At 40.7% G+C, this 23,592-nt stretch overlaps 1 long non-coding RNA gene across 5 annotated transcripts in view; it reads right to left on the minus strand.

Annotated features, from left to right (window-relative positions):
* The window catches only part of LOC108502790, a 370,315-nt gene that overhangs the window by 299,814 nt on the left and 46,909 nt on the right, over positions 1–23,592 (minus strand). For all 5 annotated transcript variants that reach the window (XR_001876621.1, XR_001876623.1, XR_001876622.1 and 2 more), the window contains exon 3: positions 1,841–1,994. This is a non-coding gene — a long non-coding RNA (uncharacterized LOC108502790). The remainder of the gene's footprint in view (positions 1–1,840; positions 1,995–23,592) is intronic.

Here is a 23,592-nt window from a genome sequence, read left to right on the forward strand (position 1 = left end):
GTGAATAGAATATCCAAATTTGACTGTCATGCAACTCTTACAATAGTCAAGCCTCCTAAGTGGCCAATAAAATTATGCCTGCTTTTCTAAACCAGTACTAGAAATGTTGGTGGTTACAACCTAAAGCTGACTAAAGTAAATGGGAAGCTTTCTACTAATTTCTCTCATACTCATCTCAGTTTAAAAAAAAAAAAAAAGGAAAAAAAAGGAAAACAGGAATAAAAGAAATCTGGTGCAAAAGACAAGAGAAATGGGATTCACTGAACAGCTTGAAGAGCACGTGGAAAAACTCCTTCCAAAAAATTTTCATCTACATCTGCATAGAAGTAGAATGTCTGGGTACCAGCTGCTGGAAGATGGGAGCTATTCCATTCCCTCCCACAGCTCAAAAGGAGGAGCTGGTGGACACACACCCCCACACTAAAGGTCTCCAAGCTCACTGCCTTATTTCACATCACTCTTTCCATGAAGCCTAATTCTCAGTGATGTATCATGAGGAATCTTATGTATTTACTGCCCTAAGCTGATCTTTGTGTCAATAAAGATAGAGTATTCATGTTAAAGACAATCACATTCAATTCTGACTCGAATGTAGTTTAGGTGTTTGAGTTGGTTTGGGGATTTTTGAGGGGGAGGGGGTTTGGGGGGTGGTCTTTGTTCATTTACTTGGTTTTTTTAGTTGGTTGGGGTTTGTGGGGGGGGATAAGGGAGGTTGCTTATTACTTAATGTTGCAGATCCAAGAAAATGAGAGAATGAGCTTGGAGTTCCACCAAGAGGGTGGCAGAACACTCAGAAGAGGATTTTGAAGATTTGAAACTGGTGAGTTTGTATACAACACAATTTCATTGTGTTATAATTGATTCACTATTTTCCCAAGGGGAAAAAAAATTGACCTTGTGCTGGCAAAATGAATCAGGAAAGGAGTGGGGAGTAAAATGTTTACTATTCTACTGGGAAAGAATTTCAGAAGCAGAGTCCTCCATGTCAGATGAGCAGGAGAAAGGAACTGAAATCGCCCCCTCCACATCAAAACGTGTACATGCAACAGGCAGGAAGAAGGAACAAAGACACACCATGAAAAAACTTTCTAGTCTGAAGTAACCAGGCACAAATACACCATCAGAATACACATATGGACACCAAGAAAAACTGTACTTCTTAAAACAGCACGCAGGCTCCATGAAATGGATTCACCACTCCAGAAGAACATTGCTCCAGCCCCTTGGTTAACAAGTGCAGATCACTGGTGGGACACATCATTTAGCAATCTCTTTGAGCTGTGCTACCTTGGGTGGTTAATTGGATAGTGCCATGGTGTAATTGCACACAACTGTTCAGTGTAAAATCCCCAGTTACTGGAAGAAAAAAGTTGTAGAAAAATACAGAAAAGCTCCAGTAATTGTTTTAAAGTAAGTTGACAAGATGTTTTTGCTTCCACTCCACTGAGCAGACTCCTGCCTTTCTTGTCTGCTGTAAACTTGTGCTACCCAGCACATCAGTACTGTGTATGTGACAGAAGACAACCTTAGCAATCCAAGGAGACAGTATTAGATTCTAATTGTTCAATTTTCAAACAATTTTTTCGTTGAGACTCAGTCATTGTTTCCCATATGTACTCTAATAACCCACAATTGCCTACCTAGTTTCAAATTTTGAACTTTAAATTAGTCTAGGAGCTGTTACATGCTTTTAGGGCTGGTTCCAGTGCACCAACACCTCCCATGAAGAAAAACATTCAAATACAAACTCACTGATTAATCACTGAAGCAGATCCAAAGCTACAGGAAGCTGTGTGTGGTGTTACCCTGCAGAGAGGAAGGAGCAGACAGAATTACTTACCAGGGCCCATCTTTGAACAGTTGCTCTTTGCTAGTCAGCAGTGAGGGGAGCACACTAGAGCAGCAGCACTGCAGTCCACTCCTCAGCCCTCCTGCCTGGGTCTGGGCACACTCCTATTTTCAGTCACGTTTCAGAAAGTCAAATGCACAGAAAGCTGTGGAAGTTGACAAAAAATTGGAGCAACTGTTCAGCATCCTAACCATGACATACAATCCCTTCAATACCATAATGCACAATTAGTTCACCTCAATCTTTTAATGCTTTTTGATGCTGATTTCCACCCCTAACAATGAGACCTGCCTGAGTGATTCACTGCATCTGTTGGCTGGAGTCAATCCTGCTCCATTTATCCGTTCCAGGGTTTTTAGATCGTAAAGATCACCATGTCAAAACTACACTTAATGATGTTGAGGAAACTATTTTTTGAATAAATACATATATAACACTCTAAACAAAGCTGGCATTTTTTCTAATGCCAGTGGTGATAAATGCACTCTCCTGAGCCTGTCCAGTAGAGAGAAAATTGGAATTTTTCTCTCAGAACCTTCTTACATCTCCAAACCTGATTGGCACCCTGCTGTATTTCTTGTACACTTCTAATGAAGGGTGCAACCACTTTAACCTCTTCCAATTGACACAATGGTTTATGACACCCAGCTATCACTTCTGATATCACAAAATAAAGTACCTTCAAAACACTGTGCACCTGTAAAGGCAAGACATGAGCATCTGCATGGGCAAGAGAATACATAACCAGGAACAAATGAAAGCATATTAGCTTTATGGATCATCAGGTCTTTTAGGGAATGATTGATATCAGAACTGTATTCCCACTGAATCTGAGCTGTATTTTGGTTTTATTTGTTAGGAATTTCCACTCCTGCTAGGATGAGCTTGGTGCACTACAAATGGTACTTAGCGACCTTTGCCAATATGATTTATATTGCTACACAACTAAAAAGCAGTAAAGCATATGTGGTTCCCTGTATCAGGGTGAATTTATGCTGATACTTTTGGTCTGTGTTTGGCCCTGCCACCTGTGAAAGCTTTGCTCTTTCCCTGCCAAGTTATGGGAAAACCAGCACTGATAAACGGGAAAATTGTCCTTGAAGAGAGCTTCTTGTATAAACTGTTTTAACTGGTGTCCTGTGATTGGTTACTTGTGTGTCAAGGGCATTTGGAGGAGAAAGTGATGATGAAGTAAGGAAGGCTCGGCCCCAGACTCAGTTAAGATAGACCCCCAAAATGCACTGTGCATGCGCGCGGGGATTTCTGAAGTTCTCATGCATGTGCAGAAGGGGTGCACTGACATAACCGGGAGGTGGCACTGAGGGCCTTGGGCTGGGCGGTGCTGGCCACACCTGGGAGGTTGTGGTCTCTCAATTAATTGTTTAAAAAGCAGATAGTGCTTTCTTGGAGTGAGCTAGCTTTACTTCAAGGACAACGTTGCCTTTTGGCGGGGACGCTTGCCAGCTTGTTAACTTACTGACTCTCCGAGGATGCCGCTTCTGCTCTGGGTGATTATAGGCCTGCTAGGTCGGTAAGAGAACTTTACAGGCAACAGCTGGGTAACTGGGGAGGTCGTGCTGGGGGCTTATTCCTCTCCTCGTTCCTCCCTTTTGGGTTTGTTCATTTTCTTGGCCACCTTTTGTAATAAATATTGGTTGGGGTTTTTTTTGTTGAGCTATCAACGGTGTCTGTTTTTCATGTCTGTATATCTCGGACCTTCCCTGATACAGGAACCCCTCCCTGATACAGTTCCCCTATCTGTATTACAGTCCTCATTGTTGGTTTACATTTGCTAGAGTTTAATTAAGCGCAAAGATAGAGTTGATGATTTCTGTTGCAGCAAAAATTTTATTTTTTTCCTGAAAATATTGCTACATCATCTGATTTTATAGTGGAATAGTTGGCAGCTACTTCTGTAATTTAAGCATAGAGTTAAAAATATGAATGCTGTTATGCTTAATTAGATATTCTGTATACAGTTTTTCTTCATCAACTAATTTATACACAGATTAGGGCTGGTTTATTGTGCTATTACATATTTTAGATATGTAAAAATACATTCGATCTGAAAGAAGACAACTTGCAGTTAAAAGCAAGAAGAAAATTAATCTGATTAACTGCAAGTTATTTAAATCAATAAAAACGCAGCTAAAAAAATACCTCACGACAGGATTATTAGCCAGCAGTGATCCTGATACAACAACAGTGGTAAAATGTTCCATCAGTGATCTGTATAACCATGGAGTACTGCAAGATTTTAGCTCCAGCTTAGCCGAGTTCACCTGCTTCTTTTTTTCCTTTTTTTGTTAATTCTACGCACAGTTAGTCTGCAATGCATCTTCATGTTTTACATTACTGGATTCATAGCCAGCTTCTAGCACATGTTAATGTGTATTCTTAGGGAAGAAGTGTTTGTAGTATGGGTACTGAGAAGAGCTAGACTATGTTCAGCTTCAGAAGAAATCCTTATCCCATTATGTGCGGTCACCTGTAAAGTACCCATCCCACATATTTCCCACGGAATATCCACCTTGTTTGGCAAAAAAAGGCAAGCATTTGAATTTTAATCAGTTTTTCTGATAAGAGAGTCCAATTTGAGTCCACCATGAGCTCATGAAGGGGACTCGTCCTCAGGCTCTCATTCCCACATCCCACCCCGTGCAACACTGCTCCCACCACCTCCTCCCTGCCCAGACCCACCTCTTTTCCTGCCGTGACCCTTCCTGCTCCCATGCATTCCTGTCAAAATCCCTGCTCTCCTCACTGCCCTGGCACAGCCTGCTCACCCTTCCTCTCCCCTCTCCATGTTTTGGCCATGCCACGGTGCTTTTCCACAGAGCTGTCCCTGTCCCAACAGGACCCTGCCCTCCATTTTGGTACTGGCCGCCTCAGCACCTGAGGCAAACAGATTTTGGCTGAAACTGCACAAACCCACAAATAACCCAACACCAGAAATAAATCACTCCCTGAGGATAGAGAGGGGGTGGCCCTGAGGCAGCCCCAGCCCTCCTTACCAAGGAGCAGCCTGCCCCAGGTGTCCCTCCGGGGACTCCCTCACGCAGGTGAGCCCCTCCCCGTGCAGGTGACATCCCCCCTCACACAGGTGAGCCCCTGCCCGCCGCACTTCCAGAAGCTTTGCTCTTTCCACCCTCTGGGCACATCAGTCACCTGCCCCAGGAAGCACATGCTCCATTTTTGAGGCACCCTTGGTTCAGAACTGCACACACACCACACACACCCCCAGGAAAATCCTCACTTTACAGCCCCTTTCTTCACAGGAAAAGCAGCTCCATTTTGGGTCAGCCCAAATACTGCCCCTAAACACCACACAGTACAATACACCAAAGGAAAGGGATTTGCTGCTTCACATCAGTTTTCTTCAGGTTTTCCCTTTGCTGGATGCTGTTTTAATAAACACAGCCCCTCTTGTCTTCCCTAACAGACTTTTTTTCTCTTAAGAGATTCATAAGATTCCCATTCTAACAGCAGGAGCAGAAAGCCAGCCCAGCACCCAAGCCCAGACAGAGCTTCAACATCCACAGAGACTCTCCTGACAGCGAGAAGAGGTGGCACCCAAAGCTCTTAACACTGCTGACACTCTTTCAAACAAGAAAAGGAAGTGTTCCACAAGAGAAGGAATTGTCACTGGAAAAATTAAACACAATCCAAGCTTAAGTTTTCTTCCCAAATTTTCTTGATTAGGCATCAAGAAGACTATAGTGCACAAACTTCTGTGCTCTTGAGGACTTCTGATCTACTTATCACTGAAGTTTGCCCCTAATCCCAAAAGGGAATCTGTTCCAAGAAAGAACATGATTGAAAAAGACCCCAGCATGACACTGTCTCCCATTTCCCATGGACAAAGGAAAGCATATTTGTTTGCACAAGAAATAACAAACCCAGCAGGCAGAAAAGTTGTGACAGATGAAGGGGTTTGGCTTTAAAAACTCTTATTTTTACCCCACATATAGTTTACCTACCACATAAATTAAAAAAGGGACAAAAAAAGCAGGAGGAGGAGGAGGAAAGAGAAACCATCAACTTAATGTACTCCAAGGCAAAGGGGTGCATCTCCCCTACCCCCAAATACCTGACTGAAGCTCTTTATTTTAGTATTCAGAGGATCAAGGAATGGTGAGCATAACAGCTGGAAAAGGGATTGAAACCAGTTAGCACTGCGTGTGTATAACAATTTTACCTGTATTATTTATTACTGGGATATAGTTCTGTATGTAGCATTGATTTCTTTTGTTTATCCAGTAGCAAATGGATGTGGACTAATAATGATTCTTCAATTAGACTGTGAAAGTTTGTTTTACACTAGCAAAAAATTCTTCGCTTTCTATAAGAGGTGTGTGTCCTTTTTGACAAAATTTTGATCACGACAATGCAATTTGGACATTCAGCATTACAGTTAAACTGACTCAAATGCTCTACTTGAGATTTTTGCCTCATTCCTTGCACACAGCAGGGCCAAGATACAAGAACATTCAAAAGAATAAGCATTCAAGCTTGCCTAGGTTACTTGGCCAGCTTCCCAAGAATGGAGAAAGGGCTACTAGATGGAGTCAAAATGCAGCTTTTACTCCGTTCACGATACCTTTTCTTTAATCAACATGGAGAAGCTGGCTGTAACAAACCTGATATATTATCTCTGTCTCTTTGGGTGATGTTTTTTTCTGTTGGTTGGGGTTTTTTTGTTTTGTTTTCCACAAAGTGTTGTATTTCTTATATAAGAAATTTCAATCATGAAACAAAACTGCAGAATCTTTGAAAACAGATTTTTCACACTTAGGATTTTTCCATCTAAGGCATATATGTTACCAGTAATAACACCTTAAAAATATAACAGCAAATTTTTCAGTGAAGTTTCTTGTCCTACTTATTTTAAATGGTTAAATCCCATGCCAGCAACACCAATATACCTATGGCAGTATGTCTATGCTCCATTACTGGCAATTATAAATGTCACTGCAAACAGAAATTCTCCCCACATTCTTGCCATATAGAATTAAATATGAGATTTTCAGAAGCCAAGCAAGAGTGTTTGTTTGGTCTATGAAAAAGAAGGTAATTGAACCACAGAGCAGCAATTCACCCTTGCCTGGAAAATGATATCTGAGACTTATGGTTAAATATGACTTTGTTATACTGCACCTTTAGAAGCACATGAAAGCTCAACATAGTAAGAGAAAGTGTAATAAACCAAGTATATAACATAAGGCACAGCTTATTACATTGACATTACTATTACTATGGGATCTGATTTTAAGCACGATCTGAATAACTTCTGCCTGAAAGTCCCCTGTTGACAGGGAGCTCCATTGTACCTCTTATCCTTCTGATCACACTTAATGGAACAGTAGTGAAAATCAGGAAGATCACAAGACAAAAATGAGAGCTGGCTTAGTAATTACATCTCCTGGGACTCCTTTATGTTTTACCTTAGGAAGCTACAGGTCATCACCATCCCTTTTATTTCCCTTTTTCTTGTTTGAGCAAACATTTCTGCCTGCCAATTTGCAGGTATTGTGACTCCCACAGTTACCGTTTTCTGTAAATGTAATGGCTAAAAATCAATAGTCACTATAATTCTTTCGAAGTTCATTATAAATTTCAATGCAACCAAAACTAGTTAAGATCCCCTGGCTGCAATGATTCAACCACATGAATAAATCTAAACAAATGAATAACTATTTTGGGGTCAATGCAATTTTTCACCAGTGTGAAGAAAGTCTCAAAGAGCTTTTTATAAGCCAAAGATTAGGAATGAGGTAAAAATCTTCCTGGAAGAACAAACACCTGTGTATATTCACTTATTCACTGCTGTAGTTTCACTCTGACCCATTTTCTAGGAACAAAGGTTTAGTCCTTCATAATTTCTATGCTCCTAGTATTCCCCCATCCAACTCCATCCTCAAGAATGCCTCCTACCTGTACTATTTATTTCAAAACTCTAACACAACACTGGAGTAGTATCTTTCCAGTTTCACTAAGGAGCCTCAGTTATCCCATCATACATCCTATCTGTGGGAATAATACGTGTGTGTGTTACCTGAAAACATTAAACTAAATGAAGTTGTGTTCCTTATCTCTGTGTTTTTGTTTTCAAGCACGGGGGCACAGGGAAGGGTGATACACCAACTCCAGCAGCACAAATCCCAAAGGTTTTCTTAGCTCATGGCATTCTTTTTAGCTCTAAAAAAACCCTTCCCAAAATGCACTACAGAATCTCTGGGGAAAGCAAGCATCCAGCATATACTAACAAAATGGTTTGTGTTTGTTCTGCCTTTTACAGATTTGCTGAGCAGCAGCAGAAAGCATTTGGCAGCACTAATCAGATCTGGTTTGGAGCCCAGGCAGCAGAGAAAAAAGAATGGCACCAGTAGGGCCTCCAGAAAGCACCAGGTAGTTCTACTCAATGACTCTGTGCATGCCATCTTTTTATCCTGACAACATTGTCCTTTCCCATGAGTCAGCCAATTGAATGAGGGGTTTGTGGGAAAGATGAAATGGCAAGGCAAATTTGTTAGGAATGCTAAAGGCTTCAGAAATCAGTGGATGCCTCACACATATATGTTGGCACCCAAAGCTTTGCATATCCTACATCTGGCTGAGAATTCAGTTCTCCAAGAACCTCTTTAAAGTAAGTAATTACTGTTACCAGTTTTATGTGTTCTCCCCATAGTTTTTATCTCATTGGCAGGTGTCAATGAACACTTTTTATGCTTCATAAATTTAATTTAAATGCCTTCTCAAATTCATTGTTTAACACTACTATTTTTTATCTCAAATATTTTAGTACATATTCTTTTTCTTTTAAAATTCACTAGGACAAATTGGGAAGCATTAGACATCACTCCTGCCATGAATATGACATATTTAACAATCCTTACTTCCCTTTATTATTCTTTCAGTTTAGACAACAGCACATCACCATAAAGTACTCATATGTTCAGCCAAAAATTCAGTTGGGTTATTCAAGCTATCACACTTCTGCAAGGTTTCACAAAACAGATCTTTCACAAGGAAGAGGAAAACATCCTAAAGTTACTACAGGAAACAACTTTAGATCTTTTCTGCCAGTAGATGATTTAAATTTCTAACATTCTAGGTTGCAAGCAACATCAGTTTAACAGGAGTCAGGATGAAAGCTCTCCTTTGAAAAGGTTTTCCATAATTCTCTGTTTCATGGCTGCTGATTTCCCTGTGCAGGTGGAGTCCCCACAGAACACACCGAACCACCCCGGACCTCTGGCCCCAGTTCCATCAGCCTGTCCAGTCACACACCACTCAGCTCCGAGCAAACAAGAATAAACAGACCCACTGTCAGCTGGGATTGTTCTTCCTCCCCTCCCAGCACAGCAGCAACGATGGAGCGTTCCCTGAATAGGCTGACATGGTGAGAAAGCAGCTCACATAACACCTGAAGGAAAATACGTGCACAGGAAAGGCAGGACAGGGCTCTTGAGTAACGGGAGCATTCCATGAAAGCACTGTAAACAAAGTACTTCACAATACCTTGACCCCTTCTTTCTGCTTTGTAGTTGGATATAATCAATATTCCACTATCACAAGGACTAAAAACATGGCTGCAAACATCCTACTGGTGTCCTATGCCGTTCTACAAGTGCCACTATGGACCTGTGCTTTTAGACTGCCTCAGAATATTGTTATCAAGTTATTTTTCTAAGTCAGTATATTAAAGAACATAATCTACAAAGTCCTTTAAAATTAAAGGCATTAAATATTAGGTTTCTGAACTAAGAAAAAAGCCTTTTAAGGCTGCGAGAAGAAAAAAAATTACAAGTAGCAATTCCAGAACCAAGGTTTCTGTTTCTAAAAAGCAATAAGCATTTAATAACCATGCCCCTATTGTCTTCAACAAAACTTGCACTGTAAACTGCTTGTCAGTTTTGAGATGGAAACTGGATTATAATTTTCAAAACTTCCAGTCTGCTCACTGAGAAAGATCATTAAATTTACTACCAGGAGAAATTTAATACTACCCCACTTCACAGCGCTTGAAAGTCCAAAGAGCCACTCAGTTTTACCAAAAGTCAGGTATTTACTCTAACTCAGTGAACAGGACAAGACTCTTTTTCCCCCCTCAATATTTTATGAAGTTTACTGCAGAAGAACTACTATTATAGATACATCAATAAATTCATTCCAGAGATTACAAATAAACTCACAGACACTGTTTAAAGCTCAGTTTTACACTGACTATTGCTATGCTACCCTGTGTGTTTATAACTCAGAAGATGGTATAAATGCAAAGAGGCTCACTCTTACTATCATGACAATGAAAAAACAATTCTTACAAATGATTGAAAGAGTAATGGGAGAGAAAGAACTTTAGACAAAGGGATGATAAACTTATAGCATGATATATACACACTGTCACTGACTATGTGTTGTTCTATGCTGCAGCATTTTATCTTATATCCACTTGAAAGTCCTCAGAGTCAATCTTTGATGCATTTTTTTTCTTTGCAAAATATTTGTTATAATAAATGCTGGTTCTCGTTTACCTGGATGCAATCCAAAATGATTGAGGAATTTAATAACAGAAACTGCAATTTGTAGTACAGTGATTTCCTTATAATTAACTTTGCTATACATTGTGACAGGCAGTCTTTAAGATCGAAAGTATGACATTTATCAATACAATTTTAAATTATGCTTACTCATACTGATGAAAAATGGCTCCCTATTGCATAGCCTTCAGTCCTCACTGTCAAAATAACACAAAATTTGCATGTTCTTCTGTCAGAAACCTATCCTACAGAATTCTTCAATGTTCCTGCTGTTAAAACAGCTTTTGTTTTATACCTAATTCTGAAATGCTTTACAACACACGACTTTCCTTCACGCCATACTGAAATACAGGGAGCCTTTTTGCTCTTATAAAGCCTTAACTATTTTCACTGCTATGCCATTTCAACAAACTTAGGGTTAGTGACAGCAAAGGACCTGCAGACAAGAGCTAGAAGAGGCATCAAATCACCTGCAAATACTCTGCAAGAAATATGAAGTGCATGGGCAATGGAAGTCTAAACTGCACTGGCTTGTCTGGGCTGCTTGCAGGACACAGCCCGACCAGACTCATTTGTCACTTGAGATCCAGCAATATCATTCCCTCTGCAAGTCTCCGAAGGAAGGCTGAGGGAAGCAGATTTACAGGTGCCTTCAGAGGCCTTGCACAGCAGCAGGGATGGCTCCACAGTGGCAGAGAGCATTTTGGTTTCTGTAGCACATCTCAGACACTATTCTGTGGGCTGGCAGAGATCACATGAGTGAAAAACAAACCATCGTCAACTTCCCACTGTGCAAAATAAGGCAAATGAAAGCAAAGTGTTGAATGCAAATGTGAATGCACACTGAACTTCAGAAAGTTCATGTGCTTTTGGCTTAGAGTTATAGCTAGATGATAATGTCTCCTTTATTCCTCACACCTCCACAGGAAAGCCAGGAAGTAGTAGCTTCAGATATCCTAAATTCTGCCTGATAATTTTCAGTTTTCACCCCCATCGAGGCTACAGTGTCAGAAATACCAGATACAGACTTATGAAAAGTTCACAAGATTTGTTTAGGGATACTGTAATCCAATTATTTAAACACTGTGATAATACTTAAGAGAGCCATAAAACAATCCCCTTTTCTGTTCTGATCTTAGCGAGGAGATCTATACTTTAATACCTTGATATATCCCTTAATACCATGATGCCCAGACTGCCATGTGTAAACAAGGACCATAGTACCCAACTGCACAACTCAGCAGTGCTTCCAAGTGGTATCTAATGCAAGGGTTCAAAGTCCAGGGGTACTCCAGGTACTACAACCAGCAGCAGGACCCAGCTCCGGCCAAGGCAAGGCACAGCTCCCAAGGAGCTGGGCTTTCACACCTGCCAGGGCTGCACAAAGAACCTCCATGTAGAGCAAACTGGGTGACAGGGTGAGGCATGAAGGAGGGAAGACTAAAAGACTTCACACAACAGCTACAGGTAAATGTAGTAAATGATACTTAATGACGTGCAAAGAACTCAGTACAACAACATCAGCCTCTCTACACCAGGGAGATACCATTCTGTCACAAGCTGCTACAGTCCAGAAGAGCAAAGCTAAGATCATTCGAAATGTTAAATTTAGATTATAGTCCAGCCTACAAAATCCAAATAGTTCAGAAGAGAAACCTTACAAATGCACTGACCCAACATTTGGCTTTTACGGAAGCAGCTTCAAAAAATTCCAGATATCCTTCACCTGCTGTACTGAAATTTCCTAAGTTGACTTTCCTCAGTGAAGTCATCTCAGCTTGCTTTATTTGTGTGATGATCTTATTTCTTCCTTCTTTGATTATGTATATTGTCTAGTGGCTTTGCTTACAACACTGACCATTATGAACCACCTGTGCTCTGCGGCAGGTAATTCATTATACAATAAATCATTTCAAAACACCTGAGTTACAGAAATGTGATCATCTGTGGTTTAGCATTCTTTTGACCCTTAAACTTCAGACTTCCAGCTACAGTTCACTCTGAGAAGCTACAAGGTTTGGGTTTCACTTGGATCTCGTTAGAAGAAACTCAGTATTTTCACTGAAGAACTAGAGTACAAGAAAGCATGATCTCCATGGTAGTTACAGAGTAGCTGAGAATGCTGCTAAGCAGTAAGATTTTAACACTCAAAATGTCTGGGCAACCGAGGTGTCTCAACAGCAACAATTAATTTTAAATGCCATCCTACTTTGAAATGTCTTGGCAGCATTCACAAATATGTGAAAAGGCTACAACATGTAAAGGTTTAGATGGCACTCAGATCTAAGCACTTCAGTGAATTTCTGTTAAATCATTTTGATTTTATGCTTCTCCCATCCCAGACCAAATCTGGCTGAGCTGCTCTTGAAAGTAGTTATAGCTAGGAACTCAGAGGTATTTTCATAAAGGTATTTTACTTGAATTTCAAAATAAGAGCTGCCTCAACAACAATGAAATAGGAGAAAAAAAAGCAAGCTGCAATGTTCCTGTTTACATTTGCAAACAAGACTGGATGAAATACAAAACACTTCTAGTCCTGGCTCAAAACAACATTTTATACATTTTAATCAAGATATGAGGTCATCCAAGGAACTGCCCCTAGATAACAAGGGAAAATTGGAAACAAAATGCATGACATTTCAAACAAGCAAAAATGCATCAACATTTTATCCAAAACTCTGTCAAAATAAATACAAAAAACCCCTCTCAAACTAGCAGTTTTTCAGGTATTAAAAAGAAAAAAAAAAAGGTAAGCCTTTGGTTTAGACCAGATGGGTTCTACATACAGAAGGTTCCATATGGGGCTTTTATACTGAGTCCAGCTTAAGATCCATTTGAAAAATGTAATGAAGGAGCCGTTACACAAAGTATTACACCAAGGTCCTGGCCTGTTTGCCTTTCTCCTTTCTTGCCTACCTTCTCTCAGCACAGCATCTGAATAATTCTCCAAGTAAAACAAACTGCCCTCCTAGCTTTGCTGTATACAACCTGCTTCATGAAAATTATAATACTAGTGGTCACCGGATTGTGAAATATTTCTGCATGTCACACACTTGTTCTACTGATACAATTCATTTTCTTCTGAAAATGTACATTTTTATTAACACTGACTATGTGGAAGTACCTGTTATTAATATTGCAATTACTTGTAGAAAGAGGCAATATTACTGTGTTATTTAATATATTCTGTTATATAAAATATTCAAGACTAATCAGGTTTCTGTGAAAATTCATACTTCTGCCACCAAATATTCACATGTTCAGATACACCACTGCAATATAAATATCACAAGATAATGTCCCAGGTAATTTATAGCAGGATCCCCAGATATGCTATCAAAACAGAAGCCAATTTACATTTATGGTTCTGGAATGGTATTCCAGGACTAATGAGCACAAAGGCTGCAAAACTCAAATTGCTCTGTCAGTTACAAGATATTTCTTAAAATTATCTCTTTCACATGCTACTAAAACAAAAGTGAAAATCCTGTGATACCTAAATTGCCTTTGACACCCAGGCTAAAGATCCACTACTACTGGATTTGCACACCAGTTTTGTCAATTTTTTAAAACTAAAACCAAGTGCACACACTCACTGCCCCTTATCTGATGGCATTTACACACAGCCTTGTGACAGTGTACTCTCTTCACAAAAACCTCACTTAATGCTTCTCTTCATTCCAGTCGTTCCTGACCAATTCAGTCTCACAGCCAGCACAGCATCATGACAGGAAAGCCCTGCTTATCCAACCTGATTTCCTTTTATGACAAGGTAACCCACTTGGTTGATCAAGGGAAGCCAGTTGATGTAATCTTTTTGGATTTCAGCCAAGCTTTTTTATACTGTCTCTCCCAGGATACTTCTGGACAAACTGTCCAGCCCAGAGCTGGATAAACACACCGTGTGGTGGGTGAGCAATTGGCTCACGGGTTGAGCACAGAGGGTAACAGTTACTGGGAGGACACCAGACTGGTGACCTGGGGTTCCACAAGGCTCCATTTTGGGCCCTGTGCTCTCCAATATCTTCATCAGTGACTTGGATGCAGGACTGGAAGGGACACTGAGCAAGTTTGCAGATGACACAAAACTGGGAGGAGCTGCTGACTCCCTTGAGGGCAGGGAGGCCCCACAGAGAGACCTGGACAGATCCCAGAACTGGGCAATCACCAACCAGAGGAAGGTCACCAAGGGAAGTGCCGGATCTGCACCTGGGATGGGCCAGCCTGGGGTGTATGGACAGACTGGGGAATGGGAGGCTGGAAAGCAGTGCCAGGAAAGGGCCCTGGGGGTCCTGGTTGATGTCCAGTTGTCCATGAGTCAGCAGTGCCCTGGCAGCCGGGAGGGCCAACCCTGTCCTGGGGGGCATCGGGCAAAGCATCGCCGGCTGGGCCAGGGAGGGGATTGTCCTGCTCTGCTCTGACCTGGGGAGGCCTCACCTGGAATACTGGGGCAGTTTTGGGCACCACCTGGAATACTGGGGCAGTTTTGGGCACCACAAGAAAGATATTAAACTATTAAAGAGTGTCCAAAGGAGGGCAATGAAAAGGGTGAAAGGCCTTGAGGGGAAGCCATGTGAGGAGCGGCTGAGGGCATCATCACGGCACAACAAGCTGTAACAGTGGCAGATCAAGCTGTTGAAATAACAATGGATTAGTGTATTCAAACAATTTGGAAATCATGGTATCCAGGGAGAATGAGACCTCTGCTTATCCTAACAGGTAAATCATTATCAGGTTATCTACAACTCTTGTTCAGAACTTGTCTTTCGAATTGGCCCAAGTTCGCAGAGAAACTGAAGAGCACCTCTATATAAACAGATTTCTGTTCTCCTTCTGACTACCATCTGAGTGTCTGTAGCTGGTCCCAGGAGGATTTGGAAAATTGACTCCCTTAAAGCCTGTGATCATTTTGACCTATTAGTAGTCTGGCAGTTGAAAGTGAACAATGGTATCGTCTCACAAACTCTCACTACCAAAGCATACAGACTTGATTTGGGCCAAACTTGGGCCTAATGGTGAGGGGCACTGGAACAAGTTGCCCAGAGAAGTTGTGGATGCCCACCACATGGAATTGTTCAAGGCCAGGCTGGATGGGGCTTTGAGCCACCTGGTCTAGTGGAAGGTGTCCTTGCCTTGGCAGGGGGTGGAACTAGATGAACTTTAGGATCCCTCCAAACCCAAGCCATTCTAAGAGTATGAACGGATTCTAGTTATGGATGGAGCTGCCTCACGCTGATGAATAAGCTGATTATTGCAAGCCAGTTTCTGCACAGCTATCATATCCCACAGTTAGGTACCCTGGCAGGAGAGAACGCAGGCAAACCCTCCATGAATACAGCACCATACCAAGGTCCAGCCAAGTCTTTTCCATCTCACTATCAACTTCTCAAATCCAGTTCTCACTGGGACCATAAGAAGCCCAAACAGGAGAATGCAGAAGCACTTCATGAAAAATCAGCCATACCTAAAGAAATGAGAACAAAATAAGCATCTGTCCATGACACTAAGGTGAACTGCCCTTTTGCTATACATAGTCCTTTATCCTAAGCATCCTTATGAAACAGCAATTGTGGTGGACTCTCAAAAATCTAGAAAATAAACATATTCTGGGTCCACACTCCTGGTCTTTCCAGAGAAGTATTTTACCTGACAAAACCCAGCACTGAGCATTCGATGACTTAACAGCCTTCCTGCCACTCAGACACTGTCCTTGCTCTTCCTTAGATGTCATAAGCACTCCACAACAGTGCAGGAAAAAGCAAGATGGAAGAGTAGCACTGATAATAGCAGGGATTTTCACTGGCAATATCAGGTCAAAGCTTCAGTGAAGTCTGGTTTGTTTGAAATACACAAGGTCATTTTAACAAGGTTATTGTACCACTCAAAAATAATCAAACAGTATAACCCAATCCTAAGGTCTGACTGCACAAATATGTAATCTCTAACCATTCTCTTCATTTAATACAGTAACACCGCCTGATTTCATTGCAATTTTTTTTTTTGCTAAAATAGTAAACTATAAACTCTCCAGCAAATTAAAACTATTAAAAATTTAAGTGAGCACTAAGTCAATATCTTGGTGATACAATTATGTATTTTGAATTAGATATTCACAGTCTGCAAGTGAATTTATTTGGACCAATGTATCAGCATCATCAACAAAAATATTCATCATAATTACCACTTTCATCTGGCAGAAATTAGTAGCAGATGTTACGGAACTTTTCCATGTTTATATTCATAGATGCTTGACATTCCTCCACTGAGTTCAAAATAAGAAAACACACTGAGAAAGAACCCCATGTTTTGAATCATAATCTGCACTTACTTTCGAGTACCATCTTGGACTTCAGCAGCCACTGCTTTTCAGACTTGGTCTTCAGCAAGACAACTGGCACCACACAAAGGATGTGAAACACTAAAACGGAACACTGGCTTACAGGTCCATTACTCCCAACCACTATAAACATTCCCTGGACACAGATTCCATAGACATCATCCACTTCACACCACCATAAAAAGTGCCAGTCCTACTCTGCAGCCCACTGGTAACCAGAGGGTTAGATTTTACTTGTATAGTAGGACAGACCTTTACGTACAGCACACTTTTCTACATTTAAGAATATTTTCTTAGCCCAGCCACATTTACAACTACAACCACTTACTGAGTAATGATAACATTTATGATTTAGGATGGAGAAAAATGAATTCTAAAACCAATATACGCAAACACAAAAAACAAACACACACCAATAAAAACCAACCAACCAAACAAACCCTCATGGCTGCCCAAGCAAAATTATCCTCCTTTTTTCTGCTGATTAGGAATCACACGGCTCACAGAGGTGCCAAAATTTGGGAAGGGCAGAGAGGCAGAGTCTCATATGTACCTGCACTGCAAACAGGCGAAAACTAGTGAAATGAAGAATCAGATGATGAAACTCAAACTTCTTAACATACCTACAGGCTATTTTTGCTTTCACATGAGTATATCATCCAGGAACAAAGTGCTCTGAAAGTGGCTTTTACATCTTTTCTTCTTCAAAGGATTAGTTTTTCAATAAATTGATTTGCTGCATTACACCACGAGCACTCAGGAAAAGGAAGCAGCAGGGATCTGTGGCAAGGAGCACACAGGAGAGAGCTGCCTTTTTCTGGGAGGCTCCATGTGCTTCCACTACCTCCTGAGATGCAGCAGACAGGTACTAAAATGCAAAGGACCCAATTATAAGGGTGTAACAGGAACAGACAGGTTTATTTCCACATCTTTTTATTTCACCTTGCTCTCCCTGATGATATGAATTCTTCAAGACTACACTGTTGTGTTTTTCTGGTTTACTATTTGGCACTCTGCTACAGTCCAATCTAGTTGCAGACTGGGCAGTGAGAGGACTTCCAGCACACTCACAGAAGGGGGAAGGGAATGCTGTAGTGGGAAGGGGGATAGGGTGGTGGGGAAGAAAGCCAACCCCAAATCTTAACTTTTGTTCTCCTTCAAATCAGGCAGGTATAATTACCAGCAACCTCAAAGATACCTAAGAGACAAAGAGCTAGAGAAGGTGGCAGGAGAGACAATTGGAATTACAAGATCAACAGAGTCACTCTAGCAAGGCATTAAAAAGAAAGCCATGGTGCCTTGGATAAAATACTACCAAATCTAGCCCATAGCTAGCAGGATACTGAAAACGTCCTGATGTGCTCTTAACTCCTGTTTTACAGCACACAACACAAACAAAGAACCAGATCAAAAGACTGCATTGTACAAAAAAAAAAATATACAGACCACATAAACTGGTAATAAACCTGAAATATTCATGCAATGTCACTCTGTCAAAGCATCTGTTTAGTCTACCAGCTAAAGCACTAGCAAGAAAAAGCCCACAGCACTGCAGTACTCCCATTTATGACTGAAAAATAGAGAAATACAACTATTTTCATCTTATTGAAACTGTGTATTTTCCTAAAATTACAGATTATGATACTTTAACTAAAATACAGTGAGGGAGGTATATTAATTTAGGTGTGATTATAACCACGAATAGTTATAAATCTGTACTTGTGGTTAAATATTCCTGAAAACAGATGTAAAATGTCACATCTACTGACCTAGACTACATTGTATAATGTAAAAGTAACTGGATATCAAGATAGAAAAATAAAAAACTTTGCTGTATGTATGTTTGACTAGTTAAAATGTAGCTACATTTATAATTTTTAATTAATGGTGAATAACAGTATTTTTAATCCAATATAAATTGTTACTGAAAACTGGGAACACACGGAGCTTTGTGTTGTTGGTTTGTTTGGGGTTTTGGGGCAATTTTTTTTTGTTTTTAATTAAAAAACCCCATAGCCCTCCTTGCCAGCATCACTTGAATTACTCCTCAAAGTGGGGAGACTGTTCCCATCCCCAGCAACTCTTGCTATTTTAAAGGTAGAGAGGCAACAAAGCTCTTCAAAAATGCACAACATAGCCACAGGCTTTTATCACAGCTCTTGTAGGTCTCCTGTTTAATGAAATACCAATGGAGTGGAAGGTAATTATAAACAGTAACCTGGAGGGTATGAGAACAGGAACCAGTTGTACTGTTCTCAAAGCCAGCTCAGACATCTAACAGAGAGATAAATCTGACAGAGAGTGAGCATTGTATTGTTAACTATTAATATATTTTAATCAATGTTTTCCAGATTGTTCTGGGAAAATGTAATGTAGCAGGGGAAGGTAACAATACACTCACATAACCCACTAAGCTCAACTCCCTTTTTTATACAATGCCCCTGAACATTTGTCTATAAACAGTAGTTTTTACAAACACAAAAGTAAAAGCATCTCATGTCTAGCAGTAGCTATATCCATAGGATACCTCTGCTGCCTCTGGAGCTCATTCCTGATTCACAAGGCAAGAATCTCTTCCTTCCTCAACTATGTGCTATTCATTTGCCCTTTAGACAGACAGACCCAGTAGGATGCAGGGAGACCCACAAGTTTTCAAATAATTCATCTCTCCAATACTCCTCTTTTTAATCAAACAGTTTTCTTTTGCAATCAAAGAGTTTCTTTCTCTACCAAGTGAAATTTTGAGTAAGTTCTTTGTTAAAAAGCTTGACACAGAACAGACATGAATTGTCTGGCCTCCCTAAAGACAGCAGGAAAATTACTTCACGACAAATACATGAACAGGATGATGAGTGGGTGGGTTACATATCATGGCTCTAGAGACTCCAAGTGTTTTATGAATATGAAGAACCAAGTACCACATTAACAGAGCTTGTCTTGTATTCCTAATTAGAAGGAATATGGCTATTCCATTCAAAATCGGTGTTAGAGGGCAACAGACAAACAGATCAGACATCTTAGAATGATGCACTGCATCAGGCCAGGGAAAAGAACAACACAACCACTGTGAAAATGAAAAATAGGAGGCAATTGTATCTTAGGGCCTTACTTGCCACAGCACACGTGACATTTCAGCTCTCATTCTATGAATTCCCGTTAAAAGAAAAAGAAAAAAGAAAAAAAATCCTCTCATTTTAACTTATCACCACTGAAGTACATGTGCACTTTGGTTTTTTTTGACAGCTGTTTCCTCTTGGATTCAAGTATTTGCATTTCCAATTGTTTTTTGTCTTTCCTACTGGGTAGCTACTTAGACAGTGTTAATCAGGTTGAGGATTTGCATAGTTCCATTTTCTAAAGCACAGCTGTTCCAGCTCACACAGGTACCTCCCCATGCAAGCTGAGCAGGCAGAGCGTGGCTGAGCAGATCAGAAAAACTAACACACAGTCCACCTTCCTCAGAAAATTGAGGAGCTGGGGCCAGTGTGCCTTGTGAACATCCTGTACGCCTCAGAACACAGTCATGTACGATGTCTGCCCTTGATAAAACTTCAAGGCAAGAAGGGAGTTTATAACTATATAAATTTTTCACTGTCGTACACAGCACATAGAAACAGGAGATGAAAAGGAGCCTCAGGAAACACATATCCATCGGAACACAGGCTCCCCAGGGCAGATCCACTGGCCCAGGAGTGCAAGGCAAAGAACAGGCTTCTCATCCTGACAGGTGGCTCCATCCCACAGGACACCAGCGCACGCTCACGCTGTGCCACGCAACACCTCACCTTAGGGGAGCACAAACGAAAGCTCCCTGTACTCCCCTGAGGCACTCAGTGCCATGCAAGGATACCTTGGGTTCTGACCCTTGTGACTGTGCAGTCACTGCTGATGCTGCAAAGAGTTCAGAGATCCATGTGCCTTCCTCTCCCTGCTCACTGCTCCATGTAATCCCTCAAAGAGTTATTCCCTCTGTTTCACCCCTCCATAATGAGTCTTTCCATATCTGAGTTTTCCCTTCACTGCATGCAAACTGATATTGTTTAAAATCAGTGAAGCAGAGAATGCAAAAGACTGAGGTAAATATAGCTAGAGCTAGACTGCCTGATTTGGCTTCAGAACGGGTGGGGGAGAGACAAAGTGAGCTGTGAAAATTATACATGTTACAATGCTAATTAAACCTTGTATCTTCCATCTCATTAGAATATTTCAAGTTTACAGAAAACTCTGTAGCTCATACCAACTTCAGAGCAATCTGTCACTTCCAAGCTTCTCAAATATGGAATTTTTAAGCCTGAATTTAGTCACCAGATTTGAAAAATTTTTTATCCTGAAAGGGATTCTGGAGGAAGCTTCTCAATTGTAAATTAGGGTCTGGGTCCAGGCTGAAACAAAGGACATCATTCAGGAGCAGAACTTGTTTACTTAAAACATCCCTACATGGGACCTGTGCTGAGGCACACATTCTCACATATTTAAAAAGAGATGTAAGATTCAGGGTTGATCGGGCAGGAAATGCAGAATTACACCAAGCCTGTTAAAACACCACATTTTGGAGAACTTTCCCACACAAGAACAGAAAGATTGTACTGTTTGGGTTTGAAATACTAGTAAGGCACATCAAATCCCATAGACAGAAGTTATCCTTAATTAAGCAGTACAAAGCCATCTGTGACAGCCTGGTTGATAAATCACAGCAGAGGGACTGACTACAACTACAGCAGGAGAACAACAAAAGTCTTAAGTTGTTGGATGTGATCAGCACCCAATGGTAGAAAAGAGCATCTTGCACGTGTAGAAGAATGACTTGGTTTTGCTGCTCTTTAGGACCACTGTCTCCCCAGAGCTGAGAGCTGATCAGAAAGAACCAACTGTGCTCTAAGTAAATCTTAAAAACAATCCATGGAATGTCTTTGTTGCATATTAAAGAATACTTAACAGCTTACATTGTAACTTATAACTATCCTGGAGAAAAATTATGGAAAGTATTCATGGACGGGGGCCAGAAAGGACTGGATTGTAAAGGAAATTCTCTCAATCAATGAAACTGTAAATGAAACACAATAAAAAAAGTCCCCCATTGCTGAAGCACACTTATTTCCACTGAGAAAACAATCCGCTGTCTTTAAAGTTTTTTTCTACTTTTGAGTTTTATAAGGTACTTCATTTTTGGCAGCATACCTTTTGCTAATTCAGCTTTGCTAGCCTCATTGGAATTTTTCAAAAAACCAGCAAAGATGACCAGAATGCAAGATCAGACCCCTGAGGAAGAGCTGGGAGCTGGCTGGTAAGCCAGGTTCTGTGTTTGGACACCTGCATTAAAGCTCCCACTCCCATTCACCAACTTTGCCATACCAACTTTGTCACTGGACACAAGCTATGCTGAATGTCTGCACAGCAGATGAGGACATCTAGAACTTGGGCAGTTAATGAAAACCACTTCTACAAACCTTCATCAGACTCAAGATAAGTGAATTTATATGATTTTAGTAAACAACACTATATTTTTTAAGAGTTTTATTATTGTAAAGTAATAGAAGTTTTGGACATTTAGAACTTCAAATGAATAGGAGTTTCAAACAACATCAGGCATTTGAAACCTTTTTCTTACTTTCAAAAGGGAACAACTAGACACCTACAGAACAGTCTTGTTTAAGATGCTGCTTAAATTATAGTCATATTTTATGCACAGTGAAAAGCTGTCAATTCGTGAGCTCACAGATCAGAGAGCCAAACAAGTAAGGCTTTTGCCTATAATGAATTGCAACAGATGGGTTTAAAAACAAAATGGTTTAAGCCTGGCTTTAAAATTAAGTCAACTATGGTTTAACTTGTCTTATAAAATGTGAATCAAATTATTTTGTAGTTTTCACAGTTTGTTTCACTACTCTTTTATCACAGTATGTTCAGACTGTTTTAATCAACATCTTTCTGAAAGCCAGACAATGTTCCTCCTTGCTGCCACATCACTGTTCATGACTCTGCAACGGGGAACACAGCAGAAGTAGAATTTAAGGCTGTTGTGGTGGAGAATAGCAAAACCTAGCTTTCATTTTCAAAGTCACATAGACAACGAAGCACTGACAGATACAAAAAACCCAAACAAACCAGCCTTTAGGGCCTGGCCTCTCAACCTTATCCACCCACACAGAGTCTTGGGTGCATGTGGGATGTTGTTCAACTCTAGGTCAGTACTATTGTACAGTGATTTGTACTGACCAGGGCTAGAGCTTTGGTCATCCAAGTCCACATTTTCTTTACATGAAAATCATAGAGTCAGTTTGAAGAGTCTGGGGGAATAACAAGGGGTTGCTACAGCTAAAAGAACACCCAACTGGGAAAAAACAAAACTCCCAGTGATGCACAGAGCAGACCTAGTTTAGTTTTCCAGTGGAGTTAAGGCCTCTTCCTCCCATCCCAATCACATCCATATGAATAATAAATGCAAGCAGAGACTGGGGCAGGTGAGACACCTGCTCCCACACTCACCTTGTGCCAGAAGAGAGAGGACACAGTGGAAAGGGATGTGAGGGGAATATTAAGAGACTGCTGTTATCCCTTCCCCTCCTGAAGAAAGCGGATGAGGAGCTCACACTGCTGTTAATGTAGACCAGGACCAAGATGTTAACATGGGGTTAGTATTTAATGGTCACCTACCTGTTTAAATTAGTAGAAAGTTGTTGATTTACAGGAACCAACAACCTGTTATTGCCCTTACAACAGAAAAACACAAAGACAACAGAACCTGCGTCAGGTTCATAATTACTCACTTTCAGGAAGATATGAACATGAATATATAGAAAGTGTATTCAAGCCAGAATTAGATTAAGAACAACACTCTCCCTTGGTGCTGTTTCCTCTGCCGGAAG

Source organism: Lepidothrix coronata, unplaced genomic scaffold (assembly GCF_001604755.1).
Source record: "Lepidothrix coronata isolate B3197 unplaced genomic scaffold, Lepidothrix_coronata-1.0 Scaffold124, whole genome shotgun sequence".
Classification (NCBI taxonomy): Eukaryota; Metazoa; Chordata; class Aves; order Passeriformes; family Pipridae; genus Lepidothrix; species Lepidothrix coronata.